This window comes from Pan troglodytes, chromosome 10 (assembly GCF_028858775.2).
Source record: "Pan troglodytes isolate AG18354 chromosome 10, NHGRI_mPanTro3-v2.0_pri, whole genome shotgun sequence".
Classification (NCBI taxonomy): Eukaryota; Metazoa; Chordata; class Mammalia; order Primates; family Hominidae; genus Pan; species Pan troglodytes.
The window spans coordinates 15,511,995-15,529,208 of NC_072408.2; the positions used below are offsets into that span (position 1 = coordinate 15,511,995).

The 17,214-nt window shown below is 45.2% G+C and overlaps 1 pseudogene; it reads left to right on the top strand.

Annotated features, from left to right (window-relative positions):
- The first annotated feature begins 5,965 nt into the window (after positions 1–5,965).
- On the top strand, positions 5,966–8,982 carry LOC107967432 (small ribosomal subunit protein eS24-like; annotated as a pseudogene).
- Positions 8,983–17,214: the final 8,232 nt, after the last annotated feature.

Genomic DNA, 17,214 nt, shown 5'->3' on the forward strand with positions numbered 1-17,214 from the left:
ACCCTGTCTCTACTAAAAATACAGAAATTAGCCAGGCATGGTGTTGTGCACCTGTAGTCCCAGCTACTCGGGGGGCTGAGGCACAAGCATTGCTTGAACCCAGGAGGTGGAGGTTGCAGTGAGTCACGATTATGCCACTGTACTCTAGCCTGGGCAATAAAGCAAGACTGTCTCAAAAGAAAAAAATACCCTTATGTGTGGGCCTTGTTACAGAATTAATGTTTATGTGGACAATATGTACATGGGTGTATGTTAAGAGCAGGAGTCATCCACAAGATTTTAGCAAAGTCCATTTAGAAAGCTCAATGCTTTGGGCTTCCACTTGCCTAGCTGCCTGTGTCCTCAGAAGGAGGCTTCATCCTTCCATGTAACCAGCAAATCCTTTAGGCAGAGATATACACAACACACTCCTATCCTTGGCTATGACACCTTGAAAGGTTCCTCTTGGTGGCCCCTGGTGGTCCTTTCAGAGTAGTTCAAATTAAGGTGATCAGCTTTCATGCCAGTCACTCTACAAATCACTCCTATTATGACCAATTTTTCTAAATGCATTATTGAATTATTACTTAAAGAAATGGGCACATAGAAGAGGTCAACACAGTACTTTTCTTACAAACTGAACATACTGGCCAGGCGCAGTGGCTCATGCCTGTCATCCCAGCACTTTGGGAGGCTGAGGTGAGCAGATTGCTTGAGCCCAGGAGCTTGAGACCAGCCTGGGCAACATAGTGAGACCCCCCTCTCTACAAAAAATAAATAAATACAAAACTTAGGCAACAGTGATGACACATGCCTGTAGTTCCAGCTACTCAGGAGGGCTGAGGTGGGAGGCCTGCTTGAGCCCAGGAGGCAGAGGCTGCAGTGAGCCATGACGGTGCCACTGTGATCCAGCCTGGGTGACAGAGCAAGATCCTGCCAAAAATAACAACAACAACAACAAAAACTGAACATCTCCATATTACCGACACCCAATTCAAGAAACAGAACATTACAGCCCCTTCCAGGATATTCCTGGGGTCTCTTCCATCTCTACTAACCCCTGACTACAAACAGCCTCCACCTATTTCACCTGACATTGTACTTTATGAAAGCAGCAGTTCTCAGATGGGGCTATTTTGCCCCCTGGGGACATTAGGCAATATCTGGAGACACTGGGGGTTGTCTGTACTTGGGGGGAGTTGTGTTACTGCATCCAGTGGGTCCAGGGACTCTCAACATCCTAAAATGCACAGGGAAACCCCACATGTACAACAGAGAAATTGCTGAGCCGAAATGTCAGCAGCGTCACAGCTGACACCCTGACATACCCAGAATCACACAGTATCTGCTCTTTCGTGCTCAGGATCTCTGTCATTCTAATCATTTCATAGGAAACAGAAATGTCACTTGGAGGTAGGTAGAGTCCAAAACAAAGAAGATCCAGAGTTTTGTTTTTAATAAACCTGGTGCCTTTAGTGCTAGGATTTAGTTTCCATTCTTTCTGTCTCATTTTCAAGTGATTTTTCTTCAACTGGCATCTGCTGGGCTCAAGACCCGGAGATCCCCACAAAGCTGAGATTCACTTGGGAATTTTGTACACACCCACACAGGTATACACTGCCATTTGCATGCAGACATCCACCCACAGATACACACATCCGGAGACCAAGACAGAAAGCAAACTCCACCATAAAAGCACGGTTCCCCGAACAGGAGAAACGCACCATTCACTCAAGGGAGATACCTATTTGTTTAATTCAGCCTCTGATAGGCTGTTGCCAAGCCCAACTCTGAAAGTCTTTCCCTCTAGGAAAGAGAGATGGATTTTTTATTCACTCAAGAATATAGATCTAAAAAAAGCAAACACTTCTGCATCTCAAAGCAGGCTCTACCTCCTGAGCTACACATATTGATCAGCATTTTATTGTCAATTATCTTTTACTTGAAATGGAGAAAAATATAACCTAATTGTGTTCTTACTGACAGTTTGGAATCAGTCACACTAAATCCAATTCTCTGGGTTCTCATGATTAAGGTGTTTAATTTGGGGGACAACAAAGCGAAAGCATTGGTCGTGTTTTAATATAATTAGTACAGGATATATCTAAGGGGTTCAAGTATCACTGTAGCAAGAAGCTCATTCTTCAGTAAAAGGGGGATTCTGCCACTAGGATTGAGTGAGGGTGGTTCATGGCTGCACCGTTTCATCAATGTCTCTTCAAGAGTCCATGGAATGTGGAATGGGAAAGACTGAAATAGTCCAAGTCTTGGCTAAGCTTCTATTAAGGGGTGTTAGGAGCTGATCAAATAACCTGGTCTTTATAGACATCCCACACTGTAGTTCTCTAAGCTACAGATTCTCAGATTTTTCTATTTTATAAACCAGTAAAAATATTTTATTAATTTGGGAACCAACATAAAGTTGCTACTTTTTTTTCTTTTTGGTAAGAAGGAACTTTTTTAAACTACCAGTTTCACACACACACACACACACACACACACACACACACACACACACATACACACAGAAATTCCACCATGATTGGTCAGAATAGGTGAGGTTTTGCTGCAATAACAAACGACTCCTAAATCTTGGTAAATTCAAACATCAGTAGTTGTTTTTCTCACTCATGCTACATCTGCAGGGAGGTGTGGGGTGCTCTGTTTTCCATCAAACTTGCCCTAAGACTAAGGCTAATGGGGGCTGCATTACCTCGAGTATCACCAAGCAGGGAACAGAAGGAGAAGAATGCTACAGAGTCTTGTACTAAGAATTAAATGCTCCAGGCTAGAAGTCTAACACTGCACCTCTGCCCCCAGCCTCTTGGCCAGTACTAGCCACATCCCCTCTCCCACCACAGGGCAATGCATGAGGACAGGAGAATTGGATACATTACAAATTTCTACCCCATGGCATTTCATAAAAGAGAAAAAAATGCAAATACAAAAATATTTTAATAGAATAGAATATATACATTTTTAGAATAAAGAACAATCCTCCAAAAAGGACAGCTCGTGGTCTTTCACCAATGGGCACATTTCTGTGACATTGTCTCTGTTTTTCCATTTTATCCTTGACCTATGAATATTTTATACAGATGGTCCAAAGAACACCATTTGGGGACCTCTGCTCTAATCAGGTGATGAAAACGGCCCCAAGAACAGAGCACAGTCTCTTTAGCAAAGACCCAGCAGGGCCAGGGTGACCATGTTCTCACCATCAATGTGCAGACATCCACCTGCAGCATACTCACATCCCAACATCAAACATTGGCTCTTTATAGCTTGATTCTAATGCCCTTTGATCTTCATAATCATTGTAAAGCTCTCTGGCCCCAATATCTAACATCGCCACTCTAGCTACATCCTGCAACTGTTCACCTCTCCTGCCTCCTCATCCCTCTAAACTTCTCTTCACAACCTCATGTTTCCTTCTTGCTTTACCTTCCTGCTCAGCCTGGACCTTACAGTCACCTTCTTCTTGTAATGTGCTCCTAAACTCGTTCTTCCCTGCCTTCAACCACACCCACCTGGAAAATCTCCATACCCCATTGATGACTTGCCTCGCAATTGTCCAAGGGCTGCTGAATGATACTGGAAAGAATCACAACATGGATCTTGTAGTTCCACTAAATGATCTCACCATCCAACTCTAGGGTAGACTTCACTTCTGTTCAGCAATAATTTTAAGCATCACAAATAAATTCCAAACCATATTTGCTATAACAATTAACTTTAAACCTCTTCTATATCTCAAAGCCCCCCAAAACCATTCCTAGGGGTTTCAGAGCCCAGAGTTGAGTTCTCTCAACTCACTTCCATCTCACCCCTAGATCACTGTACCTTGACCCTCTTCCTCTGCCTTTCCCATGTTATAAGGAGAAGCATCCTTCTCCTTTCCCAAGCTACCTTCTCCACTTGTGCCTCATTTGAGACCTCCCTTTATCACCCATTCCCTTGGAACTCCCATGACTCACCAACTTCACTTGTCATTTCACTCATAAATATTTTGCACCATGTATGTGCCAGGCGTTTAACATATAATCATGCTTAAGTCTCCACATGCTAAGAAGAAAAACCTTGATTATCCCTGCTATGCCCTCAAGTCATTACCCTCCCCGCTCCTTTCCTGTGTTCCCAAACTTTGCTGATCTTCATCAATCCCTCTGATGCAGATGGCTCCGAAGTTTGCATCCTATTAGGTTGGTGCAAAAGTAATTGCGGATTTTGCCATTAAAAGTAATGGCAAAAAGAGCAATTATTTTTGTACCAGCCTAGTCTCTTTTCTCCTTCTACCAATCTTTGTCCCTGAGACATCTCATCACCTATAACTACCTCCTCCATGCAGTTGATTCCCAGGTCTGTATTATTCTACTGAAAGTCCATTCCCCAACTTTCTCGGCTAGAATAACAGAAGCCCAATTAGAATTCATGCTACCAGTTTCCCACCACCACCACCACCACCACCATCGCCCTGCCATTGTTAGCAAAACCATCTCTTGAGTGGAGCTCAAAGATTTGTAATCTCCCACTCCCCAGAAAGATAACTTCAGACTCAGCCTAGAAGTAAAGATCCTCCAGATATGGCCTCAAATACCCTCCAACCCATGTCCCCAGTGCATCCCTTTGATGCCCCCTTCAGTGGAGTTAAAATGAAGTGAGTGTTTTTCTTTTCACATACTCCTGGTGTTCTTCCACAAATACAATTTTCACCTCTTGAATATTTTCAAGTATTCTCCATGCTACACACAGTGAAATCCAAACTCCCCGTCAGGACCCCAGTCTTCCCAAACCCTCTTTGCATTTTTCTGCCTCCATGCTTTTCCTTGGGTCATCCTCTTCTCTAATATAACCTTGTGTATTGTTCTAGATTCTCCAGAGAAAGAGCAGAGAGATAGAGGTACAGCCATACACATAGAGAGAGACAGATTGATTAGTTGTAAGGGATGGCTCACATGGTTATGGAGGCTAAGGAGTCCTGGAGTCTGCAGCCAGCAAGTTGGGGACCCAGGACAGCCAATGATATAGTTCCAACTCGAGTCCACATCTAAAGTCAGGACAAGATTGATGTCCCAGCTCAAATATAATCAGGTAAAAAGAGCAAATTCTCTGTGACTCTACCTTTTTGTTTTGTTCAGGCCTTCAGTGGATTGGATGAGGCTCACCCACATTGGGGAGGACAATCTGCTTTATTCAGTCTACCAATTAAATGTTATCCTCATCCAGAATACCTCAGAGACACACCCAGAATAATGTGTAGCCAAATATCTGGGCACCCCACAACCCAGTCAAATTCATACATAACACTAACCATCATGTCTTGCTTCTACTCTCTCCCCATTACTGCATGTCCAAATCCTTCCCTTATTTCAAGGCTTAGTTCAAATGTTACCTCTTAACTAAGCCTTCCCTGCTAACCCCAAATATTAATAGAATTGGTTTCTCCCTTCTCTGATGTCTCAAAATACGTTGTGTGTTTCTCTTTTACTGTATTTATTACAAACTCCCTTATAAATCAAGACAGTGATTCCCAGACAAATTATCAAAAGAGTATAAAAGAAGTCTTCTTTGAGTGTGAAATATCTCATGGAATATAGCACATGGCCTCTTCATGAAGAAACTACTGGGAGAGAAGAAGACAAGCTGGAAGAGACCAGGGAAAGGGGGTTAGTACAAAGCACAATGAGGCTGGGCTCATACAGTGGCTCACACCTGTAATCCCAGCACTTTGGGAGGCCAAGGCCGGCAGATCACGAGGTCAGGAGATCGAGACCATCCTGGCTAACATGGTGAAATCCCGTCCCTACTAAAAATACAAAAAAGTTAGCCAGGCATAGACGTGGGCACCTGTAGTCCCAGCTAATCGGGAGGCTGAGGAAGGAGAATGGTGTGGACCCGGAAGGCAGAGCTTGCAGTGAGCCGAGATCACACCACTGCACTCAAGCCTGTGTGACAGAGCAAGACTCCATCTCAAAAAAAAAAAAAAAAAAAAAAAAAAAAAGGCACAATGAAATGTCAGTGGATGGGTGCCTATAATTTCTAAGGGAAATAGAGTATAATCCAAGAATTTTATAGCCAGCTAAATTATTGCCCAATCAAAATAGGCAAAAGACATGATCACATGTTGAAGAACTTAAAGAATGCAGTATTTCTGAGCTCTTTAAAAAAAAAATAGTCTTCATAATAAAATTTAGTCAGCCAAGAAGTTAAAAAATAAGCAAGTTGTGAATTGAATGACCATGACAAAAGGCTAATTATGAGAGGTGAATCCATTTAAAAATAGGGCTATGATTGCAGAACAGAAAGAGAAGGTGGTCAACCTTAACAACAGAAAACAACCTAGAAATAACTAGTTTCCAGAGGTAAAGGGAGGGACTGTAGGAAGTAGAAGTGCTAATGCCCTTTATTAAGTCAATTAATCAGGTCTAAAATTGAAACGTGCTTTTAAATATATAACTTCTTGTTTATTTTCCTCCCTAACTACCTGAGGATCAACCACCATGATGAATGACACAGTAACTATCTGGACCAGGAAGTTCATGACCAATCGACCACTCCAGAGGAAACAAATGGTCACCAATGTCCTTCTCCCCGGAAAGGCAACAAAATGTACAAGACCACAATAGGTGTCATCTTCATATTAATAGTTGGACTCAGAACCCATGTTGGTGGTGGTTAAACAATGGGCTTTGGCATGCTATCTGGTTCTTTGAATTATGCAAAGAAAAATGAACTCAAACATAGACTTGCAAGACACAGCTGGCATGAGAAGAAGATGACCTCAAGAAAACAGCAAAAGGAATTCAAGGGCAGAATGAAGTCAAGAGACTGCAAAGGCCAATGTCAGTGCTGGCAAAAAGCAAAAGGAGTAAAGATTTTGCAATGACTTTATTTGCAGTGACTGTACAAATTTTTCATGAGATGATCAATCAACTGTAAAGACTTCTACATATATATAAAACATCTTAATATTTTTCATCATCTTTGATTTCTTAGATGTTCTAGAAACTGATTTTTAGTGAGGAAAAACTACATTTATCTGAGTTGACCAGTTCCTTCAGTTTCACTTCCATTTCTTTTTCTTCTGATAAATTTACACAGCATTCAATTTGCTACTTCTTGTTTTTAAAATCTCATTTTGTGTGATCAGAAGTGTCTGTTCATGTCTCTAGCCATCTTTGTGTATAGCAAGGAATGCTGTTCACTTAATATTAGGAGGTTTATTTCTTGGGGTTGTGAGATTTGGGGTGATTTCTCTCCCTTTTTGTACTTTTCTGTATTCATTAATTTTTTTGAGACAATGTCACCAATGTCCTTCATATTAATATTTGGACTCAGAGCCCATTTTAGTGGTGGTTAAACAATTGTCACCCACATTGCAGTGCAGTGGTGCGATCTCAGCTCACCAAACCTCCGCCTCCCAGGCTTAAGCGATTCTCCTGCCTCAGCTTCCCCTGTAGCTGGGATTACAGGCGCGCACCACTACCGCCTGGCTAATTTTTATATTTTTAGTAGAGGTGGGGTTTCACCTTGTTGGCCAGGCTGGTCTTGAACTCCTGACCTCAAATGATCCACCCGCCTTGGCCTCCCAAAGTGCTAGGATTACAGGCGTGAGCCACCGTGCCCAGCCTTTTCTATATTAAAATTTTTAAAATGCAACATTTAAAATAATCGTCTTTCTTTTTGAAACTACTTTGTATTATAGGTATCCAAATACTCACCTATTCTCTCTTACGTGATGACAAACTTGTTGAAATGTCATTTCATTTTGTGGCTGCAGCCCCAGATATTCTGACTCTGATTCTAAAGGGCCTGCATGCAGAGTGAGCAAGCCGCCTGGATGATTCTCTCGCAGGTGTTTTAAGGGCAGGAGTTTGAGACCCCCTGATGCAAAAGAACGAACCCTCAAGGAAGTTGGCTGTACATGTATTTTCCTTCCTAGCACAGGAAACGACCGAAAGATTATCCAATCAGTACCACTCATAGCACCTGATTATATGCGTATGAGGAATTCAGAAATGGTTTGATCAAGGCTGAAGACCTAAAAAGAGGCTCTTCTCTTGGACATCAAGTCCCCATCTCATGCGTGATTGAGTTAGTAGAAACTGAGGATGATACTTCTTCCCCTAGCATTGGTGTCCCATGGGTTTTGTTCAGTAGATGAAGTACATCCATCCCCCAATATCCCCAAGCTCTATCCCAGTTTCCTCACATACACTTTTTTTTTTTTGAGACAGAGTCACGCTCTGTCACCCAGGCTGGAGTACAGTGCAGTGGTGCAACCTCAGCTCACTGCAACCTCCACCTCCCAGGTGCAAGCGATTCTCCTGCCTCAGCCTCCTGAGTAGCTGTGACTATAGGCACCTGCCACCACGCCTGGCTAATTTTTGTATTTTTAATAGAGACAGGGTTTCACCATGTTGGTCAGGATGGTCTTGATCTCTTGACCTCATGATCCACCTACCTTGGCTTCCCAAAGTGCTGGGATTACAGGTGTGAGCCAACACGCCTAGCCTGAGATTTTCAAGTAAAGCCACAATGGACCACAGAGCTTAGACATCAGGGCTAACATGGAATCTCTGTCATTAAATCTTGAGATCTTATTATCTTTGCTCAAAGAAAAAAATAATCACAATTGACATTTTGAGGGGAAGACATCTGAATGTAAACTTGATCTTAGAGGATATTAAGGAATTACTGGTAATTTGATTAGGTGTGATAATGATCATATAAAAAATGCCCTCATGTTTTTAGAGGGAAAGTAAATTACGTAGGGGTGAATATCATGCTGCAATTACAAAACTACTGTAAACTATTTTCTAAATACTTCAGAAAAACAAATGGAGTAAATATTGCAAACTTTAATAGTTTTTAAACCTATGTGATGGCTATATGATAGCTCATTCAACTAGTCTCTCTACTTTTATGTATATTGAAAATTTTTCATAATAATAATATAAAAAAACCTTGGCCAGGCACAGCACCTCATGCCTGTAACCCCAGCACTTTGGGAGACCGAGGTGGATGGAGGACTGCTTGAGCCCAGGAGTTTGAGACCAGCCTAGGCAACATGGTGAATCCTCATCTCTACAGAAAATGGACAAATTAGTCAGGCATGGCGGTGTGCACCTGCAGTCCCAGCTACTCAGGAGGCTGAGGTGGGAGGATCACCTGAGCCCAGAAGGTCAAGGCTGCAGTGAGCCAAGGTCACGCCACTGCATTCCAGCCTGGGCGACAGACCCTGTCTCAAACAAACAAGCAAACCAAAACCCTCTTGGTCCCATTTCCAAAAAAAATGATTTTTTTGAGATCTTACCATCTCCTGGCTTGTTGCAGAGTACAGAAAATCAAGACAAAGTACAGCACACAAGGAATAAGGAGGGAGGGAAGCATGGGGGAGGCTGACACCGTGGACTCTCCCAGCTCAGTCGACCCATGCGCCTTGCTTCATGGAAGAAAGGGATGGAAGATGAAGCATGCCTTCTGCACACAGTGACCTTCCTCACTAGTAAATGCGCCTCCAGAAGTGTCCAAGAACTCAGCGCCAGAGCCAGGCTGGCTGCATGAGAATCACCTGCGAGCCTTTGCAAACACAGGCCCCTACTGGGTCCAAATGTATTCGTCTCTTGGAGAGGAGGAGAGAGGCAGAACAAGGAAAAGGATGGGAAGAAACCAGCCTTGTGCACAGGAGGATGCTGGGATTCCTCCTGCACGTTTAGCGCAATGCAGCCTAATTTACAAAGTCACAGAAGCTCAGAGAGGTAAACCTGCCCAGGTTCTCACAGCTTGTAACTGGCAAAACCCGCCCAAATCTCTGTCTCTAGAGATATTTCCACTTGCTTCAACTCCGGAGTTGTCTTAGTTGTAAAGATGACAGATTCCACTCGTCACTCACTTTTGTTTGCAGATATTGTCTAAGGTCCCTGTGACTATTTAGGTGAGGGCTGTTTTTTTGAGTTTTTTGTTTCTTTTTTTTTTTTACAAAGCAATCTTGTGGAAAGAAACCAAAGTGCCCCCCCCCCCCCCATTTAAGACCCTGTAAACAGGGAGACGAGAGTCTGGAGTCCTGGTCTGGTTTCCACACCTTCCTTAGATTTCCCTGTGTGTAAAATCCAACAACAATCTTTGACAAATTGCCTCCCCTAGGGGAGAGATGGAGGAAATGTTAACTTTGCTTTTTTTTTTTTTTTTTTTTCTGTTTTCAGACAGAGCCTCGCTCTGTCGCCCAGGCTGGAGTGCAGTGGTGCCATCTCGGCTCACTGCAACCTCTGCCTCCTGAGCTCAAATGATTCTTGTGCCTCAGCCTCCCGAGTAGCTGGGACTACAGGCAGACGCCACCACACCTGGCTAATTTTTGTATTTTTAGTAGAGATGGGGTTTCACCTATTGGCCAGACTGGTATCGAACTCCTGGCCTCAAGTGATCCACCCCCCTCAGCCTCTCAAAGTGCTAGGATTACAGGCATAAGCCACCATGCCCAGCCACTTTGCTATTTTTTTTTAATAGACAGCTTCGAGGTCCAGTATGATTTCACAGATTAGGAAACATCACAGGCAAAGAAGAACACTTTGCATTCAAATAGCAGAATGTTTTCATTTTCAAAGAGCTCTCACCTGCTATCTAATCTTGTCTTCCTAGCAGTCCTGGGAGAGAAGCAGATGTGGTTTCCAATCCCACTTTCCAGAAGAGGAGACTGAGGCAGAGGCTTTGCAGATACACAGAGGACATGTGAGGACAGGTGAAGGTCATGATCATTGTCAGCCCCCTCCCCCAACTGGACATTCCCAGATCTGGTGGACTTCCAGCCAGAGGAGACAGAAGGACTGGATAACTCAACTCTGCCATGGGTGCCAGGACCCAATTTTTCCCTGGCTAACTCGGTCACCTCCTGTCTGGGATCTCCAACTACTACCCATCCCAGAAGTCTCAGCTAAAACAGCAATTCAACGGGGAACTTTTTTCTGAGGCTCCAGGATTGGGCCAGGCCCTCTCCATGGCTCTCTGCCCTTCCCCTACTGCAGAACTTAGCACCTGTATGTCACTATTGGTTCAAACATGTGTCTTTCGTATGCTCTCCACGTTATCTGCAACATCTGCCAAGAATAATAATGAATGGTAAAACCTAATCTCTATTGAGTGTCGATGATGCACTTTTAATGTGACATCTTATTTAATCCTCACTATATCTGCAAGAGTAGAAGCTATTAATAGCCAATTTTCAGATAAGAAAATCAAAGCACAGTTTCTATAACTTACCCAAGCAGCTAGCTAGGAGGCAGCTCAATTTGAGCTCAGGGAATCAGATTCCAGAAACCATGTTCTGAATTACTAGAGCAGATACCTCCCCAGAATCTAGTAGGTGGTTAATGAGTCTTTGTGGAATAAATGAACAGAAGGACAAGCAGTGGATGGATACATAGGTGGGTGGGTGGATAGATGGGTGGATGGAAAGATGAGTGGGTGGGCAGGTGGATGAATGAATGGGTGGTTGAGTCGGTGAAGGGATGGCTGAGTGGGTGGAGAAATGGATGAGTGGTTGAGGGGGTGGAGGGACAGATAAATGGGTGGACGGGTGGGTGGATAGATGGGTAGATGAGTGAATGGGTGCATGGGTGAGTGGATGGATAGATGGGTTGGTGGGTGGATAGGTGGATGATAGCTGGGTGCATAAGAGAGTGGGTTGGATGGATAGATGGGTGGGGGGGCGGGTGGATATATGGGTAGGTGGGTGGATGGATGTATGCATGTCTGGATGGATGGATGGACGGAATGGTGGATGGATGGACAGACAGATGAACAGATGGACTTGAGCCTTTATTCAAGGTCCTCCAAAGAATTGAGTGATTTCCTAGGGTGTGTCATCACCTGCAGGTGGGTGGGCAAGGGGGCTTGCCTCTGTGATACTCATGATTATGGGTAGTGCTCAGCCTTAGTCGCCACTCTCAGAACACTTTATTGACTAGGAAAGTCAAAACTGGCATTGACAACTAATGCAAATTATAGCTATAACTAACAGAAGATGTTGAGTGATGAGAGCTGGGCAACCAATAATCAATAACTTGGCTGTGTCATGTTGCTGCCATGCTGGACAGGTAGAGCCACGGGTTCCTTAATCCCTCCATCACATTGAGGATGCTTATCAAGATTTCCCCAACCATGGGGACAGGGATGTTATCAAATACTTGCAGTTCACCCCAAAAGGCTCACCCTCTTCATTCCACCTGCACATGACCTTCAGCTCAAAGACATTTCCAGTCCTCCAGGTCAGCCCTTCTTCCAGCCTTTGAATTAACCCTGATGACTGCCTGCCCATTAGGTATCTTCACCTTTCATCACACAGCCTTTTCCAAGGCTTTCCTTCAGTCCAGCCCTCACTAAACGCTGGAACTGTTGTTGACAAAATCCAGAACAAGATGGCTGGGGGATACAGGTGGGAAGCAGGCTGTCGTAGTGGGGAAAAATTCTAAGCAATCTCGAACACAGAAAAGAAACTGAACAGGTAAGAGAGAGGCAGTAAAGAGAAGAAGTGTGAATTTTGCATAACTGAAGCTGAAGAAGATCGGGGGGCATGGCAGACCACAAGATAAATATGATATAGACTCCTTTTTAAAAAAGTATAAACACCCACCCTTTCCTACTGACAACTGTGCTTCAAATATTGTTAAGGTCTTTACTAAAGGCGAGTCAGAAAAACGGGGTATTTTATGCAATACAGTAAGAAGGCCCATAGGCAAGCATGTTCCTGACACCACCTTCTAGGATAACCCCTGGGATTCTGGTTATGCCAGTCCTAAAGTTGTCTCTCACTCCTGCTGTTGGAGAACTACCATGAGAAAAGAACCATAGTGAAGTGGTTAAGAGTGTGCACCCAGCGACCAGCCAGATGGCTTCAAACCATCACCATCTAATACTGAGCAAGTTACATAATGTTCCTGAGCCTCAACTTTCTCACCTGTAAAATGAGTATGCCGTCATTCATTAATCAAATTCTAGGTAAGCATATACTAAACACCAGAGACACAAATGAGAATCAGGAACAGGCACGGCCCTGGCCCTCACGGTGACCACAGTCTTGAAGGGGAAGGATGACACGCACAGAAATAGGAAGCCGTAGCTGAGCTCATGACACCTGGTGTCATGAAAGCAGATAACAGGGGGTTGCTGTGACTGAGTCAGTGTGGTCAGGCGTCCCTGAGGATGTAGTGACTCCACTGTCAGATGAGACCGTGACCAGGTGAACAGGTAGGGAGAGGGAAAATCTTTCCAGGCAGAAAGAGCAGGATGTGCAAAGGCCCTGTGGCAGGAAAAGAGCAAAGGAAGTGCAAGAGCCTGAAAGAGGCCAGAGAGAAGTGAACATGTGGATAATCCCATCACCCACCTCATACAGGACTTGCAAGAAATTGAGACAATGTCTGTAACAGATTCTGCAATGACTAAATAGAAACTATCTCCTAAAAGCACAGGACGAAGCTCCTTGGTGGTATTTCCCATGTGAGGCTGCCATGGACTCAGAGGCCAAGTTCAACCTGCCTGTAGACAACCTCCAAGCCAGCTGGACACACTTACAGCCTCAGGATCAGGATAACCAGGACAGAGTCCTGGATGCTTGAAGTCATGATAAGTATCCAGAATGACACAGAATTCCAGCCAGTCATGGTGGTTCACACCTGTAATCCCAGCACTTTGGGAGGCCGAGGCAGATCACCTGAGGTCAGGAGTTCGAGACCAGCCTGGCCAACACGGTGAAACTCCCTCTCTACTTAAAATACAAAAAAATTAGCCGGGTATGGTTGTGGGTGCCTGTAGTCCCAGCTACTCAGGAGGCTGAGGCAGGAGAATCGCTTGAACCCGGGAGGCAGAGACTGCAGTGAACCGAGATTGCACCATTGCACTCCAGCCTGGGCAGCAAAAGTGAATCTCCGTCTCAAAAAAGGAAGAAAAAAAAAAAGAATGACACAGAATTTGCTAAAGGGGGAGAAACGGCTTTCTTCCAAACCTGGGCCTGGTTTCTACAGAAAGTCTTTCAGATGAAAATTAAGCAGCTCTTTGCAAGCAGCTCTTTGCAAGCACCTCAGAGGAGAACCCCTCACCCTGATGAATCAGGCACACAGGCGGATGCAAGACAATTGGCTGCGTGCATGTGAACAAGCCTGTGGTGGAAATGCAGTGCTTTATTAGTTTGGGGTGGTTTAATCACCAGGAGGGAGAAGCTTCTAAAGCAGCATTCAGAGGTGGCTGTTGCCTGGGTTTTCTGGAAGGGGGAGGCGGTGAGGATGAGGGCTTCCATTTCATCTGCAGGCCCCTTGCAGAAGGAGCTGGGGAAAGCTTTGCAGCCATCTGCACACTGTTTGCCATCTTGTCTGGCTGGGCAGCCGAGCTCCAGATGGGGCGGATGGGATAGCTCTTGCCACAGTATTTGGAGAGAGATGGCAGGGAAGTCAGCCCCCATGAAGAAGACAGGAGCACACAGGTGCTGGACAGTGCTGCCCAGGCCCCTGGGCTGAAGTGTCCAATCCCACAGCCTCTACGTGCCACTAAAGCAGCCCGAGAGGATCATCTCTGTCCATCTCCATCCTGGCACCTACAGACACTTGGAGAGAGTCCTTCACATGGGAACTCACAAATGCACACTGATAACCCCCACATGGAACTCTCATACGTAGCAAGTGAAAAGACAGGATGCCAGTTTAACTTGAATTTCAGGTAAACAACAAATCATTTTTTAGGGTAAGCAGGTCCCAAATATTGCATGGGATATATTTGCACCAAAAAAAAAAAAAAAAAGTTAATGAGAAATTCAGGTTTAGTTGGACTTCCTGTATTTTAACTGGCAAGCCTAACCCCGCGTAAACACAACCTCCAGCTTGAAACTCACAGAGAAGCCACGGCCGTGCTCACACACGTGCACAAACCCATAAGCCTTACAGAGTCAAGGGCTGTGATGAGGGTCCCCACCCTTGCACACTTCCCTGTCCTCTGTCTGGGCTCAGAGTAAACAGAGGGTCACCTGGCATCCACGTCTAAGCTGGGCTTGGAGGTGTCCTAAAGAAGCAGGATGCTGACCTGCACTTCCCCACCTCAGCCAGGGCTGCAGCCAGGCCTAGCTTCCAGTCTCGGGCCTAGAACACACAGCACAGCCCCAGACCTTGGCAAGAAGGCTTCATCTCAAGGGCCACTGGTCCAGGACCTATTAGAAGCCCCACTTCTTTCCTCTGTTTCTGCTGCCATTGCCCCAGTCTCTGACCCTGACACTCAATCACTCTATAAACACAGCAGGTACTAGGGGTGGCTCTGGGCTCGGCACTAAAGACAATGCCCCTGGTAAAGCCACAGTCTAGCAATGACAGTCAACCACGTATCAGCAACAGCCCTGCCCCACACGTGCTGACTGCGCACAAGGCCGGCGCTGTGAACGTGCTCTCAACAGTGATCTCACTGAACCCTCATGGCAGCTCTAGGATGCAGACAGTAGCATCACATTATCCCCATTTTACTTTTGAGGAAACTGAGGCCTGAAGAAGGCAAATGCAGGCCTCGAGATTTGCAGTAACATTGCCAGGAGTGTTTGAGAAAGCAAACTTCTCCAGAGTGAGGCAGTCTGCCAGAGCTCAGAAGCCAGAGTCCCTGTTAGCAGGGGCTGGGGGGACTGTGGGGTGAGGGCAGACAAGCAGGTAGGGGCTGGACCCCCCAGGACACCAGGGTGCAGACTGGTGTGAGTAAAAGAAAGAGAAGCGGCCGTGCCATCATCTGCAGGAGATGATGTCTACAGAGGACAGTACCATGTGAGCCCTTGGGGAGCCGGATGACTGGATGGAATTTTACACAGGATCAAATTAAGCACAGATCCCCCTCTGGCCTAGACAGCCCACCTCCAGGAACATCCCACAGAAATGCAGACACAGAGCACCAAGTGATGTGTGTGAGGAAATTCATCAGAACACCGTCTGTGATTGGGAAAAGGCGGAAACCATCCAAAGACGTATCGGTGCAGGGCTGGTTAAATGAAGCATGGTGCATCCACACGTCAGAATAACTGCTGGGAGAAGAAGGTGGTACCCAGGTTCCAACGTGAGACAATGTCAAAGACATGCTGCCTGAAAACCAGGCTTTCCAAAGAATAAATACAGCATTATTCCATTTTTACTTTTTAAAAAAGGTTACAATAAACACTTATGTGCAAATACATGTGCTTGCGTGCACAGAGGAAAAAGGTGTGGACAGGAACAGAAAACCAAACTCTGCGGGTTCTCACTCATAAGTGGGAGTTGAACAATGAGAACACATGGACACAGGGAGGGGAACATCACACACCGGGGCCCGTCGGGGGTGGGGGACAAGGGGTGGGAGAACGTTAGGACAAATACCTAATGCATGCAGGGCTTAAAACATAGATGACGGGTTGATAGGTGCAGCAAACCACCATGGCACATGTTTATCTATGTAACAAACCTGCACATTCTGCACATGTATCTCAGAACGTAGAATAAAAAATAAAAAGAAATCAAAGAAAAAGGTGTGGAGAGGTATACCCCAACCCTTCCCAGTGTTACCTCTGAGAAGCAAGATCAAGAAAAGCAAGTCGAGAGGATGTTTTGTTTTTTGCTTTCTATATAATTTTTTTTTTTTTTTGGAAACATAGTCTTGCTCTATTGCCCAGTCTGGAGTCCAGGGACACAATCTCGGCTCACTGCAACCTCCCGCTCACTGCAACCTCCTCCTCACTGCAACCTTCTCCTTACTGCAACCTGCTCCTCACTGCAACTTGCTCCTTCTGGGATACAGTGATTCTCTTCCCTCAGCCTCCCAAATAACTAAGATTACAGGTGCGCACCACCAAGCCCGGCTAACTTTTGTATTTTTTGTAGAGACAGGGTTTCACTATTTTGGCCAAGATGGTCTTGAACTCCTGGCCCACCCGCCTTGGCCTCTAAAAGTGCTGGGATTACAGGTGTGAGCCACCACGCCTGGCCTGCATTGCTTGAATTCTCAGACCACATGGACCCTCTCATCTGGTCCTATTGCAAGAGTCCAAGGCAGGAAAGGCAGAAGGCAGGGGGTTACCCCCCCCATCAGGACAACACAGAACAGAGTCAAAAAAGAAAAACATGAATGGATCAGTGAAGAGGGCCGTGCACATGCCCTCTCAGGCACCTACACCTTGTAACTTAAGCCGACAAGCTTTCAAGCCACAGAGTCTTCCTTCCTAGAGACTAGCAAGGACACAAGCCCTGGCCA